Source organism: Lucilia cuprina, chromosome X (genome assembly GCF_022045245.1).
Source record: "Lucilia cuprina isolate Lc7/37 chromosome X, ASM2204524v1, whole genome shotgun sequence".
NCBI lineage: Eukaryota > Metazoa > Arthropoda > Insecta > Diptera > Calliphoridae > Lucilia > Lucilia cuprina.
Window position 1 is genome coordinate 4,747,270 of NC_060949.1, and position 6,651 is coordinate 4,753,920.

The window sequence follows — 6,651 nt, forward strand, 5'->3', positions numbered from 1 at the left end:
ATTAGAAGGGGACTTTTTAGTATTTTTCGTTCTTCAAAATGTATTTTTTAAAATTTCTATAATATTGAACCTAGAAACGTGAAATTAAGCATATAGAGACCGTTGTAAATGATAACCGATGAAAGGGGAGTTTTGGGTACTTTTTCGCTCCTCAAAAAGTATTTCTTGAAATTTCTATAATATTGAACATAGAAACATGAAATTAAGTATGTAGAGCCAGGATTAAATCAACATTAGTAATAATTTATGACCATTTTAATTTTTAACCTCATAACTTACAGAACAACTAATATCTGTAAGAATCGAAGAAAACCCGAGCAACGCCGGGTACATTTAGCTAGTGTATGATAAAATCTTTATTTATGAACAAAACTCAATGAAATCTTCAACGCTTGTTAAATTTGTCATTTCAAATAAGAAAATGCAAAAAAAAATTGAAAAGGTCAAAGGGCATCCCGCAATTCCCAAAAATAGGAATGAAAATCCCAAAAATGGGATTTTTTACATTTTTGCCCATAGGGTCAACATTTCTTTCAGGGCTGGGAAAAACTTTTGGAGTAAATAGAAAACATATTGAGGTTTCCAAAACTGTTTTCAGTTTTCTGATCCCTTTGGGATTTTAGAACATGTCGCCCAAAGTTGAAGTTTTGATAAAAAATAGGTCATATTCGGAAGGACGCAGTGGCAACATTTTCAAAAAATAGGACAAGTTTTTTACGCCAAAGCATTCTGTGTAAAGATACCTTTTAGAAAACTATAAAATTGTTATATGTTCTTAAAGAAAATTTTATTAATAAAAGAGTAAAGACACATTTTGGGCAAAAAAACGGCAAAAATCTAAAATTTTTTGAATTTTTAAATTAAAAAACGTATATTTTTGGATCTGTAAATGATATTGATCTGAAATTTTTTGTATATTATTGGAAATTTTGTTGTCTAACTATCAAGAAAAAATTAACGTATCATATCAGCTAAGCTTAACAATGATTGATGGAAAGGTCAGCAATGCCATAACAGAAACTTCTTCCTTCTGGAGATGCTCAATATGTAATGAGAAAAAGTCTCAATTCTAAATTATAAACAAAAGCAGAAGTATTAATGAAGAAGTCCTGTCTTTCGGAATTTCACCACTTCATGCCAGAATAAATTTAAATTTTTGGATTACTTTTTACACATAGCACACGACCTCAAATATAGAAGTGTGCCAGAGAATCTTACTAAATCAACAAAAAATAATGAAGAATTGAAAGAACTGAGAGCTGCGGAAAAAAGCAGAATACAAGAAGAATTTAAAGTTCAGATGGGATTAAACATCGACAAACCACTTCCAAGTTGCGGTAGTACAAATGACGGTAATACGGCGAGAAGTTTTTTCGTGATTTTGAAATTACTTCAAAAATAACTGGAATCGACAAGGAGTTGCTTCGAAGAGTTAACACTATTTTAATGGCACTGAATCTATATATATAAAATTCTAACGTTACTGACTGACTGACTGATTGACTGATTCATCATCGCACAGCCTAAACGGTTAAAGCTAAAGAGCTGAAATTTGGACAGGGGGTTGGTTTCCCACTAAATAGATCCACTAAGACGGGATTTTTGGAAATTCGAATGTTTAGGGGGTAAAAAAGGGTAAAAACGGGTAAAATCGGTAACCTCATATCTCCTAAACTAGAAAAGATACAAAAATAGTTTAAAGCTTATCGTCGTTCATTTAAAAAATAAGCGGACAGGTGTCTGGTACTTTTTTTCAATTTCGGCCCCTTTAGGGAATAAACGGGTAAAAACTGTATTTTGGTACTTTTTTTGCACCCCATGTATCTTTTAAACCAGTGAACATTCAAACAATATTTTTGACTCCTTCATAACTTGACGAAAAAATAAAAATATAAATTTAGTACTTTTTGGTTATTCGGATGTTTAAGGGGTGAAAATTGTACCTATTTTTGGCACTTTTTTCATAAAACATTGATTTTGGTGTATTATCTTATACATATAAATACGTAATAACGGGCTCCCAGTACGATGTTGCAACATTTTGGAATAGAATTTTTATTTCGTTAATGGGTAGAAAAAAAGTACCAAAAGGGGTAAAAACTGGAAATTTGATTTTATTCAAACACAATGATCCAATTTAGATAAAATTTTTAGATTTAGAAACACTAAATATGCTAATGAGGTGTTATTAGGAAACCCGGTACCAAGTGATATTTTTTGGTACTTTTTCATTCTCCATCTGGTAGTTTTTGAGTTTTCTTTGATATTGAAATCGAAACATGAAATTAATAATAAAGAGACTATTCAGTACTTTTTCGTTCTACACAGGTATTTTTTGAGTTTTCTTTAAAATTAAACCTAGAAGCATGAAATTAAGCATGTAGAGCCCGGAGTAAGTGAGAATCTAAAAAAAGGGGACTTTTTGGTACTTTTTCGTTCCTCAAAAGGTACTTTTTGAATTTCCTATAATATTGAACCTAGAAACATGAAATTAAGCATGTAGAGCACGTAGTAAATGAGAATCTATAAAAGCGGACTTTTTGGTACTTTTTCGTTCTTCAAAATGTACTTTTTGTGTTTTTTTTATAATATTGATCCTAGAAACATGAAATTAAGCATGTGGAGTCCGGAGTTAATTAGAATCTATAAAAGCAATCAGGGACTTGAGTGAATGAAAATTTAAACTGGAATATTTTTGAATTTTCTATAATATTGAACTTAGGAACATGAAATTAAATGAAATGGGTCCTTTGGTACTTTTTCGTACTTCACTGGTACTGGTACTTTTAGAGCTTTCTAAAATATTGAATATACAAACATAAAATTAAACACGCAGTATCCCAATTGAACGAAAATTGAAAAAGCATACTCTGGTACTTTTTTGTTCTTTTACTAATACTTTTCGAATTTTTGTATAATATTGAACCTAAAAACATTAAATTGGACATGTAGCTTCCTGATTGTATAAAAATCTTTATGCGATTTTTTTGGTTTCTGGTTGAAAATTAAACATGCGTCATCCTGATTTAATGAAAATATATAAAAAGGCACTGTCTGGTACTTTTTCGTTCTTCAACTGTTTTTTCTAATTTTCTGTAATATTGAGACTAGAATCATAAAATCAAACTTAAAGAGTTCTCTAAAAGGGGAATTTTTGATATTGCAGATATATATACATTTACAATAATGATATTTATTTCCAACATAAGCGCTATTGCTTCCTCTTCAGTAAAATTTGATTGTGATGTTGGAGTTGGTATACTTTCCACAATTCGCTTAAGTCGTTTTGGTGATGCATTAGGAAGAATAATTGCAATATGTACGGCATCCATAGGTTGGTTTTCCTTTTTCAGCATTTGGTTAAATGTATCAGCAATTTCCTCATTTGAGATTAAAAAAGTTTTTGTGTGACCCTCTTTTTTTCCATTGAACATAAGTCTTCGTATGACTTGCAAGGCGCTCCTGTTGATGTGTTGTAAGTTGAGATTTCCGTAGTAGTTTCCATCCAACTACAAAATTTTAATCGAAAATTTAAGCACAATAGGACCTTTCAATTATAAGGATAAGCAAACAAATAGAAAATAGGTAAATATAAGATTTAAATATGTTCTGTCATATTTAATACTAAAATATGAAATTAAAGGATACAGGTTTAAATGAATATATTTTTGAATGTAATTGAGATATTGGCTTGAAAATTGTTGTAAAGAATCGAGAATTTCCATATCTAGCAAAAAAATTATATTAAGGGATAAATGTGGACTAAATTGCTGTAGCTATCTGCGACCCTATTAAAATTTTGATATAAATCATAGTTTTAGAAATGAAACAAATATGTAATATATGACAAAATCTTTATTTATGAACAAAATGCAATTCAAAAGATCAAAGGGCATCCCGCAATTCCAAAAAATAGGAATGAAAATTCCAAAAATGGGATTTTTACTTTTTTTGCCTGGGAAAATACTTTTGGAGGAAATAGAAAACATATTGAGGTTTCCAAAACTGCTTTCAGTTTTCTGATCCCAGCTTTGGGATTTTAGAACATGTCGCGGTCATATTCGGAAGGACGCAAAGGCAACATTTTCAAAAAATAGGACAAGTTTTTTACGCCAAAGCGTTCTGTGTAAAGATACCTTTTAGAAAACTATAAAATTGTTATATGTTCTTAAAGAAAATTTAAATTTATTAATAAAAGAGTTAAGACACATTTTTGGCCTAAAAACGGCAAAAATCTAAAATTTTTTGAATTTTTAAATTAAAAACGTATATTTTTGGATCTGTAAATGACATTGATCTGAATTTTTTTATATATTATTGGAAATTTTGTTGTCTAACTAACAAGAAAACATTTGGTCTAAAATTACGCCCGGTATTCAGAAAAAGGCGGACCAAGGTATGGTAAATTTTGTATCACTAAATTTTCAAATGCCTATAACTCGGATATTATAAGAGATAAGTAGTATGTCCAAGCATGTTTTTTCAAGATCTCGTCGATGGCACGAGTTTAAAAATTTTACATGTCGTAGGTACCCTACTTTGAGCCACCACAGCGGCGTCCCTGGGGCATCTGCAGGGTTCATCTTTAAACTCAAACACTCCTTGGCTACGCTCACGCCAAATTTTATACCGATCGGATCAGCCGTTTAGAAATGCCAGATTTATTTCCAAAAAATTTCCATTCTGCCCCACTGATGGCCGATGGCCAGCAGCTCGCTTGGCCATCGGCCATCCCGATGGCTGCTGCTGTTGCTGCAAACTTGCCCAGTTTGAGTGGTGTTTTTGCTGCCGCTAGTAGAGCTGGTCGTGTTGCCTCGTCTTCGGTGTCGCCTAGTGAACCGCCACAGCTCCGTCCCTGGAGCATCTGCGGGGTTCATCTTCAAAACTTAAACTTGGCTACTCTCACGCCAAATTTTATCCCGATCGGATCAGCCGTTTAGAAGTGCCAGATTTATTTCCAAAAATTTCAATTCTGCCCCACTGTGCAACGTATACAAGAAAATTACAAAAATGTAAAACAATATTCCAAATAATAAAGAAACATGAGAAAACATGTCGAAACAAAATTTCGGGACAGCTCTGCATTACTTTGTAGTTAGCTTATAGTCAGTCTGTAAAAGTAAACTAGAAGTGAATTTTTTCTCGTAGTCTACTACTAAATTGCTGGAATGGAATGTATTGTTATAATATTGCTTTTAATGCAATATTTAAAATTTTTGTTATTGAAGAAAAAATATATAAACAAGATGTGTTTATGTGCTTATAATTATTCGTTTATTCTGTATGTTTTGTACGAAAAGTTTAAAATTTTTGAACCTTACATGAAGGAGGCGAAATTTAAAAAAAATCTATTATTACTTACACAAAAACTCTGACAAAGGTATATCAAAATTTAAAAAATATTATGTTTGTAATATTATGCTTTACAGACCCTATTCGGGGTTCAGTTGTATGGGGGCTGGGTGAAATAATGAACCGATCTTTACCATTTTCAATAGGCTTCGTGCCAGGGACAATAGAAGGTTTACATGGACGGACGGACATAACTAAATCGACTCAGAAAATTATTCTGAGCCGATTGGTGTACTTAAGGGTGGGTAAGAACCAATATTATTGTGCGTTACAAACATCAGCACAAACCCTCCCCACTAAAGAGGGGTATAAAAAGTGGATATTGCAGTAAAAATAATTTATATGTGCGCATGTAGAATTTTCCTTTCAAACATTTAGAAGACAAATCTATTGCGCATCACCCCAGACGCCACGTCATAAACACTTCTGGACGATTGTCAGACGAGAACGCACATTTTACAAAAATAAAATACATTGATTTCGAATATTCGTCTTCTAGAAATATACTTTTAAGTTACTTCCGGATGATAGTTAGAAGAGTGTATTTGCTTAAACAAAAAACCATGACTGCTGAATTTTTTTCATCTGGAAGTATACGTTTTAGTGACTTCTGAATGATAGTTGGGTGAGAACACACATTTTACAATAACAAAATACATTGTTTCCTAATTTGTATCTTCTTGATTTGTATGTTTATGTCACTTCTGAAAGACAGTTTGAAAAGTTTTCACATTAATGTTGTATTTTATTCATCTGGAAGTGTGGATTGTAGTCACTTCTGGACGATTGACAGACGAAAGCATACATTTTACAAAAACAAAATACATTGATTTCGAGTTTTCGCCGTCTGAAAGTATACTTTTAGGTTACTTCCGGATGATAGTAAGATGAGAACGAAAACAAAAAGAATATAAATACTCCATTTTTAGCGTGAACGTGAAAAAAAAATAAAAATAAATAATGCAGAAATTTGGCTAAGTTCAGTGATGTTTTGTGTTTTGTCCAGTCTTGTTCAATTTTATCATTGTAAAACTTAAATAAGTTATTGAATTTAATATTCATAGAAAAATAGTGTAATTAATATATTGTGAATATTAAGCAATAAGAAATAATATGACAGTGTTTTGTTAAAAGTCAACTGTTAAAAAACATTTAAGAAGGTTTTGTTAATTGGTGAAGTTTATTAAATATATACCAAAAAGTAAGATGATTACTTTTACAAGGTAATTACAAGGATTATATAAATAAAATTAAAAAGTAAGTTGTCATATTTTACATTAAAACTACTATATTAGGAAT